At 46.7% G+C, this 25,739-nt stretch overlaps 1 long non-coding RNA gene and 2 pseudogenes across 1 annotated transcript; all 3 read left to right on the top strand.

Moving 5' to 3' along the window:
- The first annotated feature begins 417 nt into the window (after positions 1-417).
- LOC107303989 lies at positions 418-2,449 on the top strand (annotated as a pseudogene).
- A 2,015-nt stretch (positions 2,450-4,464) lies between these two features.
- Positions 4,465-6,498, top strand: LOC107304102. The gene is made up of 3 exons (XR_001550097.1): positions 4,465-4,900; positions 5,267-5,364; positions 6,134-6,498. It is a non-coding gene; the product is annotated as an uncharacterized LOC107304102 (long non-coding RNA).
- A 2,367-nt stretch (positions 6,499-8,865) lies between these two features.
- On the top strand, positions 8,866-21,668 carry LOC102707671 (annotated as a pseudogene).
- Positions 21,669-25,739: the final 4,071 nt, after the last annotated feature.

Below are 25,739 nucleotides of genomic sequence, written 5' to 3'. Positions count from 1 at the left end.
TGCGAATTAAAAAGGAACAGAGATGAGTATTAATTAAGTTTAAGGTTAGATGAGTGCCATCCTTGGGTTATTGTTTGGATGTTTTATAGAAAAAAGCTAAACGGCCTATTTATAAATAAAAAATAATTTGTAAACAGAAATTGTACATATATATTCGTAGCGATGTAAAAGTCCAGACTAGAAAATAAACTTCATTGACGTTCTGCCCCCTTAAAAAAATTAAGACTGAAAACTCAAATTTTGGAATAGAAGCATAAGCGAAAAGATGGAAGTGTAACTAACGGAGAGCGGCATGCAAAGACGGATGAAAAGATCAACGTGTTGACAGGTTTTGTTTGAAACACACCTTGGTAGGGTCATTAGTTCCAATACTGGCTAGAGAAGAAGCAATGTAGGATCACTGTATATATCCAATCGATGGAGAACAGCCGATCGATCAGAAAGGCAGGTTCTGACTATGTCAAACTTGGTAAATCAATGTTTGTGGTGTACTCCTGTATTATCATGATCAGAATATACGTGGCTTGACAATAGCCATCAGCTGGCCAAAACTGTTCTACTCAAACGCGGTCTAGAAAGACCAGCACCCGCAAGGATCCCCTCCAAGAAAAAATAAAGCCCAGAAAAAGACTACAGAAAGTGTTCTGGAACACACAATTCTCTCTCCTTCATCGGTCCAAATAGTCAATGCATTCAACGCTCTTCGTTTTCTCAAGTCCTGCTAATGAAATCTGATGTACTCTCACTCTCATGGACATTGTGCAGACGACTCTATAATTGTATTTCACCAGTTGAACCGTGCCCTCACAAGTCATAAGTTGCATAGAGAAACTTTTCTGTCCATTCGACATATATTCCTAGAGAACAGCCAACATTTTTGGTTAGTCAAGTGTGGAAGGTGATCAGGACTAATAATGCCATCATCCAAGGGCTATAAGTTTGTTATCGTCAGTAGGAGCAAAACATTGATCAATAGCAGCAGCTCCTCTTTTGTTCTTCGCCTTACTCCAACTCTTTTTACTATATTGCACCACATCTGCACAATCTGAGATAAACATCAGCGCAGGATCCTCTTTGACGCCCCAGGGGATAAACACCACGTGGATCTCGGCCTTTGCTGATTTTGCATTTGGTTTCTGGCTTTTAGAGGGGAACTCCTCCTCATACCTCCTGGCCATCTGGTTCAACAAGATTGTTGACAAGACCGTTGTCTGGTATGCCAAGACATGCTCCTATGGGCCAGAAGATACAATACCGGTACAAGTTCCATCTGGATCTTTCCTCAAGCTCGCTGATGGAGCACTCTCTCTTCGTGAACCCTCAGGCAACGAGGTATGGAATCCACGAGTCACTGATGTGGGCTATGCTAGAATGCTCAACACCAGTAATTTCGTCCTTTTAGGCACAAATGGCACAACCAAATGGGAGTCCTTCAGTTCCTCATCTGATACCATCCTACCCACACAAGTGCTCCCACTAGGGATGGCACTCCACAACCGTCTCCTTGCCATAGACTATTCCAATGGCCGGTTTCAGCTAAGTGTTCAACAAGATGGTAATCTTGTTCTATACCAAGTTGCAGTGCCTTCTGTATACTCACATAATCAATACTAGGCTAGTAATACAGTGAATAATGTCTCAAAGCTAGTGCTCAATGAAACTGGAAGGATATATTTCACCTTGATTAATGGCTTGCAGATAAATATCACTTCTACAGGGGTAGACTCTATGGGTGATTTCTTCCACCATACCACCCTTGACACAGATGGTGTGTCCCGGCAATATGTTTACCCAAAAAGCATACAGACCAGGCGCTTATGGCCGGTGAGTTGGAGAGCGGTGGATGCACTTCCCGAAAACATCTGCCAGACAATAGTGACAGAGGTAGGCAGTGGCGCATGTGGCTTCAACAGTTACTGTACCTTTGATGGCACCAAGAACATGACAAGTTGTTTATGCCCACAGAGGTACAAGTTCTTCGACGATGAGAGAAAATATAAAGGTTGCAGGCTAGATTTTGAGCCACAAAGCTATGATCTGGATGAGACAACAGCAATGCTGCAGTATGAGATGACACCAGTTAATCGCATTAATTGGCCTTTACCTGATTATGAGCGCCACAACCCTATAGATGAGACCGAATGCCGACGGCTGTGTGTCATTGATTGCTTCTGATCCGTTTCTGTGTTTAATAAACCCTCAAACTCTTGTTATAAAAAAAAGGCTCCCTTTATCAAATGGGAATATGGATTCCACTTTACAGGCGATAGTTCTTCTTATGGTGCCTAGGAGCAGCAATTCACCATCTGTCCTCAGCAACAGCTCCAACAAATGGAAGAAGGACAAAAAGTATTGGATTCTTGGGAGTTCATTACTTTTTGGAAGCTGTGTATTGGTGAACTTTCTCCTGATACCTGTTCTGCTTAATGCTAGAGGATGTGGTGAATAGTGACTAACCACAACACCTAGCTCATTTTTCAGATAGGTCCTAATCTGAGCCCGATGATCATAAAAGGTCTTCATGCACTACTGGCTCAATCTCTGCTAGCATATAGCACTCATGGCACCTTGCAAAGGGTTCTAGTGCAATATCCGCTCTAGCCAGACGAATAGGACTCCCTTCTTGGAGATGCTGACCTGTGGGATGAAGCGTGTTGGGTTGAAGTTGACATTTGCCATGGTCAGAGAACTACGATCGCCACTTGTCTCAGGCAGTTTGACAGATTGATTTGGGGTGGTTTCTTTGCTTGCGTGAAAGGAGGAGCAGAAGATGAAACCATAGGAGTGGGTTTTGTAGCACCGATATCAATAGGAATTTCCTTTAACTACCCACCTGTAATGGGCCTTCCTGCTTTGGGCCAAACAATGCTAGGCCTTATGGCCGTAAGCATTACAGGCCTTGCATCGGACTGGCGAACGACGGAATTTTCCAACATGCCCAACAGCCAAACAATTTTGAACACTCAAATGTGGGCATAATTACCGCCTTAGAAGCATCATGTTGAGGTTACAAAGAGCGAACGGAACTTTGAACAATTTGTTGTTCAGGAAACTGAATATGATCAAAGACTGATTTTCTGCCTAGAGATTGAACTTTGGATATCTGAACAACATCCTTAATAGTATAAAAAACATTCTTAACAGGAATGTCCAAGGCAGATAAGGATTGTGTTACCACTTTAGCAAAGGAAATCCTAGGCTTAACAAGACCTTTTGAAAAGGACTTCGATTTTCTGCCAACTTTTGTCCAGGAATTTTCCTGTTCATTGATCCACTGGGTATATTCACGATAGCAGTCAGAACCTCCATGTCTCCAAAGTTGAAATGAATATTAAAGAACTTGTTTTCAAAATATTTCAGAGAATAAATCCAGAGATCAACCCTCTTATCTGTGACCCAGAAACTGTAACATGAATTTTGTAGATGTCCAACACGAAAATCCTTTGGGTTTCCACCAAACAACATTTGAGGGCAACAGAAACAGTGTACAGAAAGCCGGAATGAGAAACGCGAAAAATAAACCACCACACGGAAAGTAGGAGGAGGAGAACGAGGACGGTTCACCAATGATCGAAAACGAGACCATACCTGGGAAGCAAAGTATGATCTTGGCGAGAAATCCCACCGATCGGTGAAGGACAAATCCTCCATTTGACCAAACCCCCATGAAATCGCCTCACAATCGCCTCCGCAATTTACGGACCCTCATCCTCCTTCGATGAGGAAGCCCGTATCTCCAATTTAGTGAGCACAATTTATACTACATCATATTTTTTGAGGTGAAAGAAACTACAATATTGGAAATTGTATATATTCATTTATCAGAAATCAATAATATTGTATGGAAAAAGTTTGTCTTGTTTATAGAAACTTTTTAATTGAAATTATATAAGAACATAATTAAGGATAGATCATTAGTTTTGCAGATATAGTCTTCTACTTGCTAAATTAAAATATAAATATTTTTTATAGTGAAGTAATCTCAATAGTATGTCTTCGGGAGATAGACTACAAGTTATGACTGCATTCTAAAGATGAATTTCAGGACAGATATCATGGAAGTATTTAGGCCCTTGGATTAAAGAGGAAGTATTTAGGCCCTTGGATTAAGGGGGTGATGATTACAGAAGTGACTACTTATAGTTGGTGCACTATATGCTAGACTTATATTTAGGATTTTTTTAGAGTACCTTTGGATGGACATGAACCGTCCATGGTACCAGATCCAATGAACGATGGGCTTCCTTGCTATCCGTTAGTTTTGTGCAGTGGTGTAGTAGTAGAGTAGTTTTGAAAAAAAAAAGTGCATGGTATTTCTGTGAATATGCAGTTGATGAAGGGCATGGCCGCATGGACCAGATTGGTCATGGCCTGTGCGGGGCGGCCGGAAGGGATTCGTTCCCGACCCTCCACCAAGTCGCCGGTCGACGCATGATGGGCGGGTGATCTATAGGGTGGAGGTCAGCATGTTGGGGGTGCATCCATGGGCCTTCATCGAGTCGTCAGCCGCCGGCCGTCGGTCGGATGATGTGGAGGCTGGAGGTAATTGGGTCACTGCCGCTACTGCCCTCTTCGTCGTCCTCCCCAACCTCGGATCCTCTGCATTTGAGGGTGTAGGGCAAATCTCTGGCGACCATCCCCCGTCAGATCCCTCCATCCCCCCTGCTTGCGCCTCTCGTCAATCTGTGGCGTCTCATCGGCTGCTCACTGGTGGGGGTGAGGGAGGGATGAGTTTGGATGGTGGGGGATGAACTTCAGTGTTGATGGCGAGAGTTTTGCTGCCATCATAGCTGCACCATTTGTGAACGCGGCGTAGACGGCGGGGTCGACGACAGGAGCATCGCATTCGTCACTAAGAACATCAGTGAGGAAGATATGCCTTGTTCTATTACATCAGGAGGTTAGTGCTGCTACTATGGCTCCACAGCAATTGTTTGATTATTATTGTTGTGTTCATACAAGCAAGTCAAGTGACTAGTTAACACCGTAAGGATATGAATGAGATATTCCGGTTCTTTGCTACCATTTGTAGTGTGATGCGGATATACTATAATACTGCTAACACAATGTGAATCTTATAGTTATTACCTTATTATCGTCATCAGTAAAAATACCCTGATTAAGTGGCATGATAAAATGTGTAATTTTGTCATACAAGTAATATAGGTTTGCAACTTTTCTGATTCAACAACTCATAGCCATATCTATATTATTTATTTGTTTTGCAACTTCAAATTTTAATCTACGGTAATAACTTGGAATGAAGGGTTGAATAGGACGGCATAGAGCCTCTAGCATGGCCTTGACGCCTGGAATCTGCCATATTCTGCTTCCATGTTGTGTTGTATTGAAGAAGATATTGAGGTACCCCCTAAATGCATTACATTTACATACATGTGTTGACTTTATTTTTCCCGTTATTTTCCAACATTAGCTACAACGTTTCAGTTCCTAAGTTGAGCACTAATGTTTGGATCACACATGTAGTGAAGTTAAGACTTAAAGACATCAGTAGCCTTTTCAGATTGCAATGTAAAGTAAACATGAATCAGTATAAGTCCTTTAATTTGCCAACATAGAAAAATGTTAAATTCAGGGCTATACGATTTGTTGATATAAGCTGCTAGATGATAAGTAATTGAGTTCTATAGTAGCTATCACTACTTACAGGTGTGAAATTGTATGTTTCTGCTAAATTTGAATTAACTAAAAATTAATCAATTTTGGCTCTCTGAATGTGTATGGTTTGTAAGCTGCAACATTCATCAAAAGAATCTTCATGCTTTTGTAGTACATGTTTCATTGCCAATCTAACATACCACAGTTAGTAGTATTAATGGTCCCTACGTAAAAGTTTCCTTTATATGAATCAATCAATCAATTAACAAATGGATGTATAGTTTTGGAGATGACATGCTGAAAAATCACTTGCTTGGAGGTTGAGTGGAAGTTTACTTGGAGATTTGGATGGCAATGGCATTGGCATTCTCACACATAATGAACTGCAGTTTTCTTTATGAGTAACTATGTCAGATGGAGTGGATGGCCCAAGAATCTGTACTGTTTGAGAACATTTTGTGCAACAACAAATATGACTGGACCTGAGGTAACCAAACAATTTTCTCTATTCCAGTGATGTTACTACATACTAGGTTGCTAATCCTAGGCCGCGGGCGATGACGACGGCGCCGGCGCCGGCGCCAGCACCGGCGGGGTGGCTGCTCGGCTGTGGTAGGCGCGGAGCGACCGAGGCGGATGGAGACCGCGGGCGACGACGTGGTGGGCTGGGGCTCCTCGCCACGTCGGTGCGGCGTGAATGCTCTTATTCACATGAGTGATTACAAGTGACTAACACCTGTCACACCAATTGAGAAATCATATCACATGCAGCATCAAGTGCCCTACTTATTACTCTATTTCCTTGTCATACTTTTGTGGCAGCTTTGTCCTATTTAGTACTGTTATATACCATGAATTGTTTGTCAAATATCTCTTGATGTTGCGTCAACTTTTATGGTGCAGTTCAGTGGTTGTTCAAACTACACAAATTCAATCTTTCGGTTTCACTATCCTGAATTTCACAAATTGAAAACCAGAACTTGACTAAGAAAGATGACCAACTCGCGCTTCTCACATAGACACGAGCCAGGCGTATGGGCATTATAGGGGATAACATAAGTCGTTAGCTCCAGGAATGACGGCGTTGTGTTAGGCGGTGGACTCGGGCAAGGAGCATCGGCCGTCGGTTCTCGCAAGGAGGGGCAGTCGGCGGGAATGCGCTGTGCTGCCTGAGCCAACGCGAGGATCGGGAGATCGATGCAGATGACGATGGCTCTACGAACTATGTTGCGGGAGGAAGGAAGGAAGATGATGGCACTATACATTGAGTTGTTTACCAAGTTTATTTATGCAAGTCTAATCACTAAATTGCCCTTTCACATAAGTCAAGTAAATGACTAAAATGACCCTCCAAATCAATGGTTAGATTTAATCCTACTACACTACTACCAAACCAATAAAAGATACTATAAAAGCGTCCTACATTTAAGGGGCGAGGATTGTAGAAGTGATGACTTATAGTTGATATACTATAGGGTAGATAGAAGACCTACAGGCTATTCTTCATGCACAGGCAGTAGGTGTCTAAGTTCTAATCATCACGACAAATTAGTGCATCTAGATTAACAGAGCGGGTGTGTCTGGTATTAGTACAATACACGAGCTTATTTGTTACAGATACTCAATCCATTACATATTATAAGACTTTTTAGATTTGATTACATTTATCTATATATCAATATATGTTTTATAGATGTGTCTATATTTATTAGCATATAAATAAATCTAAACAATCAAAAAAATTTATAATATAAAACAGAGAGGATACTTCTAAGTCGTTAAGAGGGAAACGCAGGAGGGGGTGTCTGCTCGTGGCAGATCGAGATTGAATTTTGGATCATGCAGTGAGGCAGCACACGGAATACATCGTGCATTATCTTGTTGATATTTTGGAGGACAGGCACATGATGATCCACTCTCCAGTTCATCTGTATTTAACAATATACATTAATTGTAAAGGAAATATATTGTCAATACATTATTAGGCTGGAAAAAAATTACTTCCATGTCTCCCATCAAGCTGCAAATTAAAATATTGTTATTATAAAAAATTCGCATAGTTATTTGGATATCGTATAAGAGTCGATGAGTACATGAGCAAGCTAGGTTGTGAATTCACTTTCACTTCAACGTGCAGGTACAGTAGTGATATGCCCATGTGTGGTGACCGAAGATAAATCTACAATCTCTATTTTTTGTTTGTTTCTGCTACGTATTTTATTAGCAGACTGCTAACCTATTACTATATGCTTTGTTATAATGGAGCAAATGATTAACAAGGTTCTCATGATATAAGCTACTCCCTGTGATTCACCATATAAGATTTTTCACAAATTAACATGGATGATAATGAGTATAGACAAATATAACTGTATATATTATATATATTAATCAATGAATGAATACAGTCCTACAATGTGAAATAGAGTAAATATTTAGCATGCCTCAAAGATATACCTATTTAGTAGGACGTTTGAAAAAATTGAATCATCGACTGATTTTGTAGGCGTTGGATCCAAATCAAATGGTAACAACCAAATAAGTTAGCAATGGACAACCAGCACAGATCTTAAAGTAAATACAATGGAAAAAAAATCAATTGATAGATTACAAATTTTCAAATGGTGACAAATAGCAAATCTGGAATATTTATGTTGTTCTAGTTATCTCATCAATCAAATCTTATTTAACTTTCTTCAATTTTACTCCCTCCATCCAACAATAAACTAATCTCTAAAATTCAAACTTTGTCCCCCGCAAAATAGTTTATGTTGTATCTTCTTATCTACGCTGTCTGTCGATAAATAAAGAAGTTTTATCCTTTAATACGCCCCACCAACCGTTCAATCAATACCACTTTTATATTAATAAGCAGTACTTTAGTATTTTTCCCTCTCAATTAATCTTCCATTGGCATTGTAAGAATCTTTTTTTTTTTTGAACGCAGGGAGTCCATCCAACTACCGTCACCTATCCAGCCTCGTGTTTCAATTATGTTAACGTTTATAAGCTAAAATTTAAATTTTCAACTTTAATATCTAAAGTTCCTTTTTAATTTTTTTATCTTAGTTTAGTTTTCAATATTTTCTTTTAGATCACTAAGAACATATATATATAAAAGTTTTATTTATAAATTATTTTTTATTTATAAATACGTAGTGTGACATTTTATCTGAAAAACGAAAAGATGACTCGCATCATTGATTACGGTATCCTAGTTGTTCTTATCCTTCAATTCTGATGAAGATGACGTAATCTCTTATGCATATCGGACAAGGGGCGCGTATCCATTTTGGGCTAATTCAATGTAAAGTACCTGCAACAGATCACCGATGCTAATGGTAAGAGCAGATCCTAATACACTGACCTAGGTGAGCACCACTACCGTTGTTAAACACCCCAACCTCTCTACAAGTTGTTTCACTGCTACTGATAGCTTGCAAGCTTATTTGGGATCAGTGGCGTAGTCCATCAGTGATAACCTAGGTACGTACTACTGGGCAAGGAACACATTCGAACAACGGACGGTATGTCTGTCATCGCTTGCATGTTTACATCAATCTTCCGTTGTGCTCAACTAACACACGAAAATAATACTCCCTCCATTTTTTTTATACGACGCCGTTAACTTTTAAATATACGTTTGACCGTTCGTCTTATTTAAAATTTATATCTAAATATGTAAAATTATAAAACATACTTAAAATTCCTATAATAATAAATCATATTATAACAAAATAATTAATAATTATATAATTTTTTTAAATAAGACGAAAGGTCAAACGTGGATATAAAAGTTAACGGTGTCATATAAAAAATAGGTAGTAAAATTGCAGGGATCTATCGACGACGCCAGGCTGGATGGTTCGCATGGTGTTCCTGCGCAATTCGTGGGTGATCCGAACGCTGGTACTGTTCAGCTTCACGGCGCATCTGGTGGTCGCCTTCTTGGCCGGAATCCGCGGCCGCAGGGCCATCGGCGTGCTGATAACCATCCTGTGGGCGGCGAACCAGCTGGGCCGTTCGGCCGCCACCTACGCGCTCGGCAAGCTGGCCCTCGGCAGCACGCCGCAGGAGCTGCAGCTGGTGACGCTGTGGGGAGCGTTCCTGCTGCTCCATGCTGGTGGCCCGGACAACATCACCGCCTACGCTTTGGAGGACAACGTCCTGTCTACGCGGCACAAGGTAGAAATGATCTTGCAGGTGTCAGCAGCAGCATTCGCCATCTACAAGAACATGGTCATCAGAAGTGGGTCCGGTACCATGGTCTGGGTCGTCTCCTTCATGTTCATCGTGGGCACTGCCAAGTATTGGGAGAGGGCAAAGGCTATGCAGCTCGCCGACTTGGAGAACTTGCGAAGCTCAATCAAGACGAGCAAGAAGAAGGGGGCAACAAGCAGACGAAGCTTGAGAAATGTTTGCCCTCCAAGCAGTTCGAAGCATGATCGTCGTGAGGAGGAAGCGCTGTTGGTTGCCCATGGCCTGCTCGACATCACCAAAGGAGCCTTTGTCGATTCTTCGGTCAACGATCATCAAATCCGTGACTACGCTTCCAGGAGACGAGAGATATTCCCTGAGAGTGGCTGGGATATGATGCACAAGGTGGTCGACATGGAGCTTTCCCTCATGCACGACATCCTCTACACCAAGGCTGCCATGGCGCACACATGGCTTGGGTACGCCATACGTGCCGCCTCCCCGTTCGCCACGGCCATGGCCTTCGTGCTGTTTCGGTTTGGCAGGAAGCAAGGTCAGCGGATGGCCGACGTCTTGGTCACCTATGTCTTGCTGGGAGGCACAGTCCTCCTGGACATCAGATGGCTTCTCAGAGCAGTGGCATCAACGTGGACCTATTCGTTCCTGAATGACAGGCCACACCTGTGGGTTCACCATGCATTTCTGTGCTCTGGGAAGTGGCGTCTACACCGTCGTTCTTTGTTGTTCCTCTCCATGGAACCAAGTGGCTACCGGAAGTGGTCTGGAAAAATTGGGCAGTATAACTTGTTGCAGGAGTGCACTCGTGACAAGGACGAATGGGGCAGAGACTACTTGAGCTATGTAGTGCGCAAAGTAGCATCGGAAGAGATGTGGATGGAGTACGAGTACCACAACTTGAAGGGTATTCATATTTCACAGGAATTGGAGAAGAAATTGTTTGACTGCATTTGGCACTATATGTATTCAGCATACCCAGTTGAAGACGTGGAGGAGAAGGAGGAGATGGAGGACAAGAAGAAAAAATACATGGAGAAGAGGCCAGAAAAGCCACTGATGCCGGTTGAGCACCATATGTGTCACGCCCAGAAATTTACACAAAATCTCTCAACAATAGCATGCATTAAATCTCGGTCCAGGAATCAGCCCGAGTACACACTATGACAAATTAATACATAGTTCCACGACTTAAAAACAAATAAAAACAATTATCTATCGAAATGCTGCGGAAAAGGAAAACAAACTAAACCATCTAATCTTCAGCTTCAGCTGGCGAAGACGGCTCCACACCATAGGCATTCTTGATGGCGGACTGAACCTTACTTCAACCTTCGGAACAACCTTCTTCTGACGCAAGCTCTGGCACTTGCTCTGGTGGGGGAAAAATTAAGCAAGGCTGAGTACAAACCACCGTACTCAACAAGTAACACCCAAGAGAGGGAGAATAATGAATGCAATAGGGTAACAAGGATAGGCTAAGGTTAAATTGCACAAAGCTGCAGTAATTTAGCAAAACAGTAGATAAAATAAACTGAAATAAAAGTAAAGTAACATTTAAAATAAACATCCACTGTCCAACGTTACACCACGTTGCAACAGGCCCAAACCACTGTCGAACGTTACACCACGTAGCGACAGGGTCAACCCTTTGCCCAACGTTAAACCACGTTGCGACAAACCCAAACCTCTGCCAACGTTACACCACGTTGCGCAGGGTCAAACCAGTTCCAAGATTAATAAAATTATTAAAGGGGTTCAACTAATCCCAGTGAGTCTGTCAGTTCGCCCAATAACCGCGGGCACGGCTATTCGAATAGTTTTACTCTGCAGAGGTGTACAACTTTACCCACAAGACATGGCTGCCAAGCATGTTACCATGCCCCAACGTATCACCACGATACCTCAGTACGGAAACCATGATAAGACCTTTCTCCTAACCCTCCCTAGACAATCGCACCACACTTCAGGTTTCACCCCCTCCTTTACACCAAGTCGGGCAGTCCCCTCTTGTGCCTTGGTAGATCCGGAAGCAGCAGAGACTTTCGTTACACCACGATTGCCCGTCCATACTCCATCACGCCTACCCTTGCCTCGGTACATCGAATAGAGACAAGCTAGATTACGAGTCTCACCGTTGCCCATTTTGGCTTGTGGTTAGTACGTGTAGGACCTTCAGGCTTTCCTGAGATCCGGTCCTTAATTGCCATGGGCACGACTCTCAAAACCATGCACCCACAGCCCACCATAAGCAATATTTTAGTTGTATTAATCCACGTCGAGAGATTAATAAATAATGATTTCAACCATTAAAGGTCTATCGAAGTGTAACAGTAATTAAATAATAATTGGTGAGCTAGTTGAACTAAGCATGGCTAAGCATTGACTAACCCTAATTCTAGTCAAATTAACCCTGGGATGACAATAATGAATGGGGATCAACGGGTATAAAGGTAAATGCCCAATAGATAAATAAAGCAAATACATTTGAATACAATGCATGTTTGAATGTAAAAGCGGGGGATTTTATAATCATAGGTTCAATATGATCAAAGAAGGGTGCCACTTGCCTTGCTTAGACCCACGAGGAACTTCGGCGACAACTTCGAGAACGAACGGCGCTGCGACGGGTCAAAACCTACGACAAACAAGGCAAAACAAGAAAAACAGGCTATAAAACTACTGAAACAGAGAAAGAAACTATTTTAATGGATTCTTGGCAATTTTCTGGATTTAATGAAACTTGAATGGACCTAAACGGAGACTAGATGAATTACTTATGAATTTTAGAAGTTTTCTGGGTTTTTTTAGCTAAACAGAAAAGTCCTAAATCAATTATTGCGCAATTAATGGGACTGCTGACGTCAGCGAGGAGAGAGGAGGCTGACGGCTGACAGGTGGGGGCCACCTGTCGGTGAGGGGGAGGGGAAATGGGCGGCTGACACGCGGGCCCGACCGAGAGGGAGGGGCTGACGGGTGGGGCCCGCTGGCCAGTGAGAGGGAAACAGAGAGGGGAGGAGGGCGCGGCTGGCGGCGAGCGGCGCGACGGCGCGGCGGAGACAGCGAGGGCCGAGGAGAAGGAGAGGGTGGCGACGGCGATGACCGGTGGCGTGAGGGCGTCGACGTCGGCGACATCGACCGGCGACCGGAGGGCGACGACGGCGTCGGCGACCACCGGCGCGAGGCGACGGGCGGCGGTGCACGGCGATGCAGGGGTCACGGCGAGCGGAGGGGTGGCGGCGACGGAGAAGGTGGTGACGGGCGAAGGGATGGCGACGAGAACGGCGACGACGAGTCGGCGTGGAGGAGGCGGAGACAGCGACGGGTGGCGCGGCGACGGGCGGCGGGAGGGAGAGACGATGACGGACGCTGGCAGTGGGGGCTTGGTGACCGTGCGACGACGATGACGAAGGGCGGAGATGCAACGGCGAGCACCGGCAGCGCACGACACCCAGCGACGGCGTGCTGGAACGGGTGGCGGCGGAGGACGTCGGCCGACGGCGAGCGGTGGGGCGCACTCGCGGTCGCACGAAGAAACAGAGGAAGGGAGGAGAGCGGGCTCACCGTGGTGGCGTGGCGACGACGGCCGATGCGACGAGATCGACCAGTGCCGGCCGTCGGCGGCGCCGCGGCGCTGAGGAGCGGCGGCGCGGGCGGGTGCGGCCAGAGGAGCTAGACGGGAGCTCGAGGGAGGAGCGAGGTGGCGTCGGCCAAGCAGCGACGCAGCTTGGCGGCCGAGCGGTGGACGCGACCGGAGCGGCGGCGCACGACGACGGCGCAACCGGAGCAGTGGCGCACGGCGGTGACGGCGAACGGCACAGCAACGACGGCGTGACGGCGACGACGTCGGGCGGCGACAAGCGGGCGGCGCGGCGGACGGCGACCGGCACTTACCGATGGCACCGGGAGGTCGGCAGCGGCGGCAAAGAGGGAGGAAAGAGGGAGAGAGGAGAGGAGAGCTCACCAGCGGCGACGAAGAGCGGCAGCAGGTCGGCGAGGACGAGGCAGAGGTGGAGACGCGGACGAGCGACGGCTTGCGACGTTCGGTGGCGACACCGGCCAACGGCGTCGAGACGACGGGGCACGGCGGCGGGAGGGACGAAGGGGCGGCGACGAAGCTCGGCGACCACCGGTGGCGACGAAGGCCGGCGGGAGGTCAGCGAAGACGAGGCGGCTGTGGTGACGTGGGTGGGCGGCGACGTCCGACGGCCGACGAGGAGATCGGCGGCTGACGGCGACGGAGGGGAGCTTCTGGCGGAGAGGGGGAAAGTGGCGGCGGGGCAGAGGCACGGGGATTTTATAGGGTGGCGGCGCCGGCTAGGGCGGAGCGGTCGGTGGAGACCGAGTCGGCGACGCGGCGAACCCGGCGGCGGCGGTTGCGGCGGGCGGAGGAGTCGGGGCGGCGGCGGACTCGGCCGGCGCGGCGCTACGCGGGCGCGGGCGAGCGGGCGAAGCTTGGTCGCTGACAGGTGGGACCTGCCTGTCAGTGGCGCAAGGAAGGAGGGAGGCGAGGCGGACTTCGTCGCGGCGCGGGCGCGGGAGCAGGCGAGCTGGGCCGACGGCCCAGGGGGAGGGGAGCGCGCGCGGGAGGGGTGGGAGGCCGGTGGCCTGCTCGGCTGGGCCGGCCGAACGGGGAAAAATGGGCCAGCTCGGCTGGGCCGGCCCGGGAAGGAGGAAAAAGAAAAAGAAAAAGGGAGAGGAGGAAAATTGGACTTCGGCCCAATTTGAGAAGGAAGGGAAAAAGAAAGGAAAAAGAAGGGAAAAAGGAAAACCCCATTTTTGCCGAGTTTTAAATTAATTTGTTTGGCCAAATTTTATACTTCTACAATTTGAGTTTAAATCCAGTTAATTGATTTGGAACCTTGATTTAATTAAATTAGGTTCTTTTAGAGGGATTTTTCCTGAGTTAATTAAACCAATTGTTATTTACGAATCTCTTTTTACGATTTAGGCTTGGGATAAAACTCCGGGCGTGACAAATCCACCCCCCCTTAACAGAATCTCGTCCCCGAGATTCGGAGGAGCTTTAAAGAGGTGCAGATAAGCAGCCTAGAGTTGGCAGAACTTACCTGGGACAAACTCGGGTGCGGCTTGAGTTTCCTTGGCTGAGACTTGGTTGACTTGGGCTTGCATGAATCCTGGTTTGTTGCGTCTTGGCTGTGGACACTCCTTGGCGAAGTGACCCGGTTTGTTGCAGTTGAAACAAACCCCTGGCTTCTGAGCTGGTGTTGTCTGGTTTGGCGGTGGCAGTGCTGATAAGGGCTGCAGTTGTCCTCCATTGTTGTCGTTGTCATGGGGGTTGTAGTTGCTTGGGTTGAAAGGTTGGTGTTGACGAACAATCAGTGTCGAAGACCCCTGTTGTTGTCCAAAGTGCAAACGTGGCTTCTGGTTCTTTCCTGTGTTGACTTGTTCCGCTTTTCTCTTGCGATCCATCTGGTTGCACTGGTCCTCCTGGCAGATTGCTTTGTCTACTAACTTCTCAAAGTCCGCAAAATCCCTTGAGATCAGCTGCTTGGTCAGGTCATCATCCAATCCTTCAAGAAACTTCTCTTGTCTTTCAGCATCGGTGCGCACATCTTCCGGGGCATAACGTGCAAGGCGGTTGAACTCATGAAGATACTCTGTAACTGTCATGTCCCCTTGTTGTAGATCACGAAACTCACGCTTCTTCTGTGCTACTATTCCATCTGGCACATGGGCTTTCCGAAAACTGTTGCAGAACTCGTCCCAAGTGATATCTGTAGTGGCAGTCCGAGTAGCCAAAAGGTTATCCCACCAAACGGAGGCGGGTCCCATCAGTTGGTGAGTCGCGAAAGCGACCTTCTCTTGATCACTGCACTCCAAAAGATTCAGCTTCTTTTCGATTGCATGTAGCCAGTCATTTGCTTCCATCGGGTTGGTTGTGCTCGCAAACGTCGGCGGTCGAACTCGAAGAAACTCTGATAACCTTGACTGTGCTGGCGGTGGTCCTTGGTGTTGATTCTGCTGCTGATTCATCAAAAGCTGCATCATCTGTTGGTGTTGTTGTTGCATTTGTTGCATCATCATGGTCATCATCTGAGCCTGGTTGGCTAGAACTTGGGCAATCGTCGGGTCCTCTTGTTGCGGCGGTGGTGATCCATTGCGTGAACCTTCACGGTTTTCTTGGCTTCCAGTTTGCGGTTACTGTTCCTTGTGTTCACCATCTTCAGAGCAGAAGGAGAAAACAAAGGCAGAGGAGAAAACTAAGCAAAGGGCTTTTCTTGAATTATTCGAGTGAAATTTTCTGATCTTGATTAAAACACTTAAAAGAGCACTCAACTCCTGGTGGTACGACCATAACACCACTACTTGTTATGGTGAACCGCTAACCCCAAAACAAACCTACACACACAAACTACCAAGCAACGACTAAAAGACGATGCTAGGGTAACGTCTACGGCTCGAAACGGCTGCGACGACTGAAGAAGCAACGCTTGACTCTTCAACGACTCCATCTTCAACTTGAGAGCGACGCTTGGAGTAGCGAAGACCTGACTCTTCACTGCTGGCAGAACCTGACTCTTCGGTCTTGACACTTGATCGGCTGAAGTTGCTGACGACTGCTGCGACGAAGGCACGGGCTCATCGATGGGATGACACACATCTATAGAGAGATCAAGGCTTGAGAAGCAAGTATGCTCACTAAATTTTCAAAACCAAAAGACTCGACACTTTTTTTTTAAACAACTCAAATTTTGGAAAACCTAATGCATATGACAGAAGGCTCCTCGGGTTTCCATTTGGCTCATCCTACGGTCAAGATTGGCTCTGATACCAACTTGTCACGCCCAGAAATTTACACCAAATCTCTGAACAATAGCATGCATTAAATCTCGGTCCAGGAATCAGCCCGACTACACACTATGACAAATTAATACACAGTTCCACGACTTAAAAACAAATAAAAACAATTCTCTATCGAAATGCAACGGAAAAGGAAAACAAACTAAACCATCTAATCTTCAGCTTCAGCTGGCGAAGACGGCTCCACACCACAGGCATTCTTGACGGCGGACTGAACCTTACTTCAACCTTCGGAACAACCTTCTTCTGACGCAGGCTCTGGCACTTGCTCTGGTGGGGGAAAAATTAAGCAAGGCTGAGTACAAACCACCGTACTCAACAAGTAACACCCAAGAGAGGGAGAATAATGAATGCAATAGGGTAACAAGGATAGGCTAAGGTTAAATTGCACAAAGCTACAGTAATTTAGCAAAACAGTAGATAAAATAAACTGAAATAAAAGTAAAGTAACATTTAAAATAAACATCCACTGTCCAACGTTACACCACGTTGCAACAGGCCCAAACCACTGTCGAACGTTACACCACGTAGCGACAGGGTCAACCCTCTGCCCAACGTTAAACCATGTTGCGACAGACCCAAACCTCTGCCAACGTTACACCACGTTGCGCAGGGTCAAACCAGTTCCAAGATTAAGAAAATTATTAAAGGGGTTCAACTAATCCCAGTGAGTCTGTCAGTTCGCCCAATAACCGCAGGCACGGCTATTCGAATAGTTTTACTCTGCAGAGGTGTACAACTTTACCCACAAGACATGGCTGCCAAGCATGTTACCATGCCCCAACGTATCACCACGATACCTCAGTACGGAAACCATGATAAGACCTTTCTCCTAACCCTCCCTAGACAATCGCACCACACTTCAGGTTTCACCCCCTCCTTTACACCAAGTCGGGCAGTCCCCTCTTGTGCCTTGGTAGATCCGGAAGCAGCAGAGACTTTCGTTACACCACGATTGCCCGTCCATACTCCATCACGCCTACCCTTGCCTCGGTACGTCGAATAGAGACAAGCTAGATTACGAGTCTCACCGTTGCCCATTTTGGCTTGTGGTTAGTACGTGTAGGACCTTCAGGCTTTCCTGAGAACCGGTCCTTAATTGCCATGGGCACGACTCTCAAAACCATGCACCCACAGCCCACCATAAGCAATATTTTAGTTGTATTAATCCACGTCGGGAGATTAATAAATAATGATTTCAACCATTAAAGGTATATCGAAGTGTAACAGTAATTAAATAATAATTGGTGAGCTAGTTGAACTAAGCATGGCTAAGCATTGACTAACCCTAATTCTAGTCAAATTAACCCTGGGATGACAATAATGAATGGGGATCAACGGGTATAAAGGTAAATGCCCAATAGATAAATAAAGCAAATACATTTGAATACAATGCATGTTTGAATGTAAAAGCGGGGGATTTTATAATCATAGGTTCAATATGATCAAAGAAGGGTGCCACTTGCCTTGCTTAGACCCACGAGGAACTTCGGCGACAACTTCGAGAACGAACGGCGCTGCGACGGGGTCAAAACCTACGACAAACAAGGCAAAACAAGAAAAACAGGCTATAAAACTACTGAAACAGAGAAAGAAACTATTTTTAATGGATTCTTGGCAATTTTCTGGATTTAATGAAACTTGAATGGACCTAAACGGAGACTAGATGAATTAATTATGAATTTTAGAAGTTTTCTGGGTTTTTTTAGCTAAACAGAAAAGTCCTAAATCAATTATTGCGCAATTAATGGGGCTGCTGACGTCAGCGAGGAGAGAGGAGGCTGACGGCTGACAGGTGGAGGCCACCTGTCGGTGAGGGGGAGGGGAAATGGGCGGCTGACACGCGGGCCCGACCGAGAGGGAGGGGCTGACGGGTGGGGCCCGCTGGCCAGTGAGAGGGAAACAGAGAGGGGAGGAGGGCGCGGCTGGCGGCGAGCGGCGCGACGGCGCGGCGGAGACAGCGAGGGCCGAGGAGAAGGAGAGGGTGGCGACGGTGATGACCGGCGGCGCGAGGGCGTCGACATCGGCGACATCGACCGGCGACCGGAGGGCGACGACGGCGTCGGCGACCACCGGCGCGATGCAACGGGCGGCGGTGCACGGCGATGCAGGGGTCACGGCGAGCGGAGGGGTGGCGGCGACGGAGAAGGTGGTGGCGGGCGAAGGGACGGCCACGAGAACGGCGACGACGAGTCGGCGTGGAGGAGGCGGAGACAGCGACGGGTGGCGTGGCGACGGGCGGCGGGAGGGAGAGACGATGACGGACGCCGGCAGTGGGGGCTTGGCGACCGTGCGACGACGATGACGAAGGGCGGAGATGCAACGGCGAGCGCCGGTAGCGCACGACACCCAGCGACGGCGCGCTGGAACGGGTGGCGGCGGAGAATGTCGGCCGACGACGAGCGGTGGGGCGCACTCGCGGTCGCACGAAGAAACAGAGGAAGGGAGGAGAGCGGGCTCACCGGGGTGGCGTGGCGACGACGGCCGATGCGACGAGATCGACCAGTGCCGGCCGTCGGTGGCGCGGCGGCGCTGAGGAGCGGCGGCGTGGCTGGGTGCGGCCAGAGGAGCTAGACGGGAGCTCGAGGCAGGAGCGAGGTGGTGTCGGCCAAGCAGCGACGCAGCTTGGCGGCCGAGCGGCGGACGCGACCGGAGCGGCGGCGCACGACGACGGCGCAACCGGAGCAGTGGCGCACGGTGGTGACGGCGAACGGCACAGCAACGACAGCGTGACGGCGACGACGTCGGGCGGCGACAAGCGGGCGGCGCGGCGGACGGCGACCGGCACTTACCGATGGCACGGGGAGGTCGGCAGCGGCGGCGAAGAGGGAGGAAAGAGGGAGAGAGGAGAGGAGAGCTCACCAGCGGCGACGGAGGGCGGCAGCAGGTCGGCGAGGACGAGGCAGAGGTGGAGACACGGACGAGCGATGGCTTGCGACGTTCGGTGGCGAGACCGGCCAACGGCGTCGAGACGACGAGGCACGGCGGCGGGAGGGACGAAGGGGCGGCGACGAAGCTCGGCGACCACCGGTGGTGACGAAGGCCGGCGGGAGGTCGGCGAAGACGAGGCGGCTGTGGTGACGTGGGTGGGCGGCGACGTCCGACGGCCGACGAGGAGATCGGCGGCAGACGGCGACAGAGGGGAGCTTTGAGCGGAGAGGGGGAAAGTGGCGGCGGGGCAGACGCACGGGGATTTTATAGGGTGGCGGCGCCGGCTAGGGCGGGGCGGCCGGTGGAGACCGAGTCGGCGACGCGGCGAACTCGGCGGCGGCGGTTGCGGCGGGAGGAGGAGTCGGGGCGGCGGCGGACTCGGCCGGCGCGGCGCTGCGCAGGCGCGGGCGAGCGGGCGAAGCTTGGTCGCTGACAGGTGGGACCCGCCTGTCAGTGGCGCAAGGAAGGAGGGAGGCGAGGCGGACTTCGTCGCGGCGCGGGCGCGGGAGCAGGCAAGTTGGGCCGACGGCCCAGTCGGAGGGGAGCGCGCGCGGGAGGGGTGGGAGGCCGGTGGCCTGCTCAGCTGGGCCGGCCGAACGGGGAAAAATGGGCCGGCTCGGCTGGGCCGGCCCAGGAAGGAGGAAAAAGAAAAAGAAAAAGGGAGAGGAGGAAAATTGGACTTCGGCCCAATTTGAGAAGGAAGGGAAAAAGAAAGGAAAAAGATGGGAAAAAGGAAAACCCCATTTTTGCCGAGTTTTAAATTAATTTGTTTGGCCAAATTTTATACTTCTGCAATTTGAGTTTAAATCCAGTTAATTGATTTGGAACCTCGATTTAATTAAATTAGGTTCTTTTAGAGGGATTTTTCCTGAGTTAATTAAACCAATTGTTATTTACGAATCTCTTTTTACGATTTAGGCTTGGGATAAAACTCCGGGCGTGACAATATGTTCAGAAGATTCGGAAACTGGAAGAAGCTTTGGATTTTCTTCCTGAGTTTCAAGAGTCCGTCCTTATCTTGGACATCGCTACGGATGCCGTCTTCATGTACACCGAAACTGAAAAATATGCAGCATCTTCGGTGGAGTCCAAAGAGAATGTGGAGGTGATCAAGGCCCTGTCGAATTACATGATGTTCCTCGTTGCGGTGCGCACCGGCATGCTACCTGGCCTCAAGCTACGCAGCCTGTACGAAGATACCCAGGATGCTGTTTCCAAGATGGACAACGCTTCGGTATATATTACTTGTAGTATAATACTGTCAGTAGAACTAATCTCACCTATTGATTTAAAAGGGTATTTTCGTACTTTGATTAATATTATATTTGTATTTATTACTTTTTTATCACATTATGTACGGATCAAAAAAAGTCCAGCAAGACCCACTTACTATCACGGTAAAAAAGACGATATTGCCTCCTCAGAATTCTACTACATCTAAAATTGTTGGTAGTATAATTTAATCACAACCGTCCAACAAAATTAGATCAGTGGTTTGGATTAAATTATACTACAAGTAATATGCACCGGAGTCGGCCTGAAAGATATGGTCCAAGCAAAAATGTTGCCGGCGTAGGTCCAGAAGAAGAGAAAAGTGTCTTGCTGACATCCTGCAACGCATGGAGAACAAGGAGAGAGGCAACAACCTGAACAAATCTGATAAATGGAAGAGAGGCTATCGGACCAGGAACTGGGAGCCAGACTATATAACGGACCTTTACACGGTGAGCATTGTTTTGTCAGATGGGATTAAACTAGCTCATCATGTCCTGGAATGGCTACATCGTGATCACTGGGTCAAATTTCCGAAAGACGAACACTTGTACGAGGCGAAATTAGGGCAGATGTTTCCGAAATTGAGGGAAATCCTGAACGGCCCGATATACGACCATCCCGACAAGTGGTCGAAACTGCTGCAACACATCCTCATGGAGTGGGTGCGTCTACTGATTAATGCGTCAGTCAAGTGCAGTAGAGATTCCCACGCCAGGCAGCTTGGCCGTGGTGGTGAGCTCACGACCATCGTTTGGATCCTGGTTGAATACGCCGGCCTATTTCGCGTCGACCGTCAAAGGAGATGAAACTATCAGAAAAGCAGAGTTGCTGCCTACTGCATCGAGGGATTATCGCAGTTTCTATCAAGTGATGTCCGTTAGGGATGTCTGTCTACTTGCCATCCGTACCTGTGAAACTCGATTTGTATACCGACATCTTTTGGCTTATACTTATCTTCTAAACCAAAATTTAAATTTTTTAATCTTAAATTTAGAGTTGATCACGCGGTTTTTCACCGAATTAGCTATTAGAGATAAAAGACAAAACAAACAACCGAATCGGACAAGAATTGAAGCAATCGGACAAATTAGTTGAAAAGCGAATCGAACAAGGCCGATGTAAATCGACTTGGATTGGAAGATGAGTCCGATTGGGCCTAGAAACAATGCAGATAGATTCGGGAAGCACATGGAATCCGCACAAAGCAATATTTGTAAATATTAGAGTTTATTTTAGGCAGTTTCTTTAAATAAAGGCTATGTGTAATAAATTAGATAATAAATACGAATATGTATCCAATTCTAGTTAGTTTCAAGGGTATAAATACAACACCCAGTGGCTTATAATGACTATCAACAATCTTATGATCAATACAACTTTTGGCACATCGCCACAACTTTTGATAGGAGCGAGGTTTATCAACTTCGCAATGTAAATTCGTGATCGTCAACTCGTCGAATTGACTAGATAGAACTATATTGATTTGATACGATCTTCTATCTAGTTCGTTTGACGATTTATCTGAGGCTTGCTATTATTTCGATCTGTTTATTAGTTTAAAGTAGTAGCTAGTTCTCGATTAAGGTTATGCTAATACTTTATCAAATCCGTCGACATGAGTTTTTCATGCGTGTTTCTGTCTCGGTTTGGTCCAATCAATCTTGTTTGCCAAATTTATGTTAATAGATTAGATCGAGTATTTGCATAGTGTTTTCGCTCGAGTTTTGGCTAGCATTATTTTAAGTAATCTATCAGATCATTCGTTAAGTTTATAGATCTTCATGTTTTCTATAATTATATCGTTCTAAACTACATAATGTCTCGGTTTGGTCCGATATATGCTTGGTTCGATCTAGTTCCAGAAAATTGTCTGATCTATTAAGTTTAACAAGTAAGTTGATAGATTACGCTGGTTTAATAGTTAATTATCAGTATTCTGCAATATTATCTTGATTTTATGCCTGATCATGCTTAAACCTGAATTGCATTGGTTTAGTCAAATCTTGTAGGTTTAGCATGAGTATGCATGCAGTTATTTAATATTGTTGTATTTTGATAATTAGTTTAGTAATCCAGTTTTACTATGTTTAATTTCCAATGAACCCTATCGGCTGCTGATTGCATTTGTGATAATACCTAAATCGGTCGGTTGGTTAATCTTGAAATTGTCTCGGTTAAAATCTGATATTTCAAGATAGATTAGTCGGTTGGATTATTTAGTCATTATCATACTCATAATTCAGCCGATAAGTTATTTTTATATCATATATCATGAAATTCCTGCAAAGTCGATTGTCTTAGTCCATCGGCTAGAGTTCTGAAGCGATATCGGCTATCTGTTTGATAGAATCTTTGGGTTTAATAATTTATCCTTGTTTTTATAAGAATTTAGGTCCTGCACTGAAGCAGTCTTAGATTGACTTCTAGGGCTTCGTGTGTAACACGTCATCAGTCATATTTTAACGTCAACACATTTTTGGCACGCCTGGTGGAACACGTTCTAAGGAAACCCACCGACGACGACAACAACAACAGCTACAAGTTTGAAGATGGCGGCTAAGGAAGTGAACTATGGCAACAGCTTGCCGGTAGCTTTGGACAACTTGACTGAAGAACAGAAGGCCCTGATACAGTAGCACCTGGATAGCTATCAAAAGTTGTGCCTCGACTCCTTCACATGAAAAGGAATGGGTCGATCCAAAAGTCTCAGCTAACAAGGCCATCTGTATCAAGGCCTTTTGTTCTTCAGCACGACACTATGCAGGGGTTGATCAAAAAGGTGGTCGATGGTATAGTGAACTATGAACTGCCTAGGGGACATGTATACTTATCTGAAGGATCTACTCGTATGAACTATCGGCCGATGAGAGATGAGGAACCACGAAGAGTGGTCAAGGAGGAGGAGATGATACCTAGGGTCCTAGCTGGCAGCCTCGAGGTGCCTCTAGAACAACCTCCCGCTACACATTACATGGAGCCTACACCTTAACATTATCGGCAGCCACCCTATGTCAAGATCGTAGTCCATATCAAGCATCTCCTGGGTGGTCACACGCTAGTGGGGAGCCACCACCTCCGATGCACGGGGGTCAATTCAGGGATAAAGACTGGACTGATCGGATAGCCGAAGTGATCAGAGATCAGTTCAGGCTACGGCCAAAGGAGCAAACGGCCATGTATCGGTACCCATATCCAGAGTGGTTCGGGAGAGTACCACTATCCATAAAGTTTTCTGGCCAAGATGGAGTCTCAATGATAGAACACGTGAGTTGATTCCTAGCTCAATGTGGGGAGACATCGGCTAAAGATGCACTCAAGGTTCGATTCTTTCCACTATCACTGTCCAGATCGACCTTCACCTGGTTCTCATCTCTTTCATCAAAATCGGTCAGGACTTGGGCCAATCTAGAGAAACAGTTCCATAAGTACTTCTTTGTTGGAGGACGTACATGAGACGAGCTTGACCGATCTCACCATGGTTCGGCAGAGGATGGACGAATCAGTCCATGATTACATATAGAGGTCCAGAGACATTCAAAGCACATGCTATAGCCTAAATCTCAGTGACGCACAGCTGGCCGAGAGAAGTTCTCATCCCAGGAGTTTGAGAGCCTATCTCATCTAGTGAAGAAGGTATCGGCACATGAAGTCTGATATCATGAAGCTAGAAAGGAAAAGTTCCAGAGGAAGGCTGCCAATGTAAATGAAGCCTCATCAGACTCAGATCAATATGAAGCTAAAATCGTCCATAGAAGACGGTCCTGAATGCAACCCTGATGATTGAGGTAGAACCAGTCACATGACAGGCTAGGACTAATGAATCCCCATGAGGAGTTAGAGGACGAATATGATGAGGAGCCAGAACGGTCCCGTTCCAAGACAATGTAGCATCAATGGTGTCCTAGCGGCTTGTTTACTAAAAACCAGAAAGAACTGCAAAGACTGCAAAACCATGATCTCCAAGAGCAACAAATCAAAGAACAGAAAGAGTCTGCTCCAAAGAAATTAGGCCAGGAGTGGAGGGTGAAGTCATAGGTGCATAAAGTCACATCGTATGTAAACATGGTTATAATACTACTAGAGTACCGGGCCGATTTGTCTGATGATGGGGTACAACAGGCTACAACACAACTAGTGTTGCCACCACAGCATGCAGTGTTCGAGAAGCCAGAGAAGGACCATCGGCACCTGAAACCCCCCTATATTCAAAGGCATTTGGATGCTAAGCTGATGGCAAAAATTTTGGTCGATGGAGGAGATACAGTCAACTTGATGCCATATTCCACGTACAGAAACCTTGGCAAGACCCCTAAAGACTTGATCAAGACAAATATGGTCCTAAAAGACTTCGGAGGCAACTCATCGAAAGCTAAAGCTAAAGGTTGCTTGAACGTGGAGCTCACAATCAGAAGTAAGACACTGTCGACTATATTCTTCGTGGTTGATGGCAAAGGCTCGTATAACCTACTACTTGGAAGAGATTGGATACATGCTAACTGCTACATTCCCTCTACGATGCATCAAAGCCTGATACAATGACAAGGGGACCAGGTACAAGTGGTATCAGCAGACAAGTCATTTAGCGTAGCCATAACAGACCTGCCGGCGTGGGAATTGGATGGCTACGAGTGTTTGTTAGGGAAACCCTAGGCAGGGGAATTCCTGCACGTATCAGCTTCTGGAATTCAGTCGATACGTGACCAAGATTCTCAGTAAACACCTTAATGGTAAACTAGGTCAAGATTTTATGTTGGCTGACAAGTTAGAAGAAGTAGACATAGGGCCAGAAGATAGGCCAATGCCGACATACATAAGTGCAAATTTACCTCCCGATTTCAGAGAAAGTTTAATAAAGTTATTGAAATAATAAATCGAGC

Source organism: Oryza brachyantha, chromosome 4 (genome assembly GCF_000231095.2).
Source record: "Oryza brachyantha chromosome 4, ObraRS2, whole genome shotgun sequence".
NCBI classification, from domain to species: Eukaryota; Viridiplantae; Streptophyta; class Magnoliopsida; order Poales; family Poaceae; genus Oryza; species Oryza brachyantha.
The sequence above is the reverse complement of the archived record's forward strand: the minus strand, read 5'-3'. Positions and strand labels throughout refer to the sequence as shown.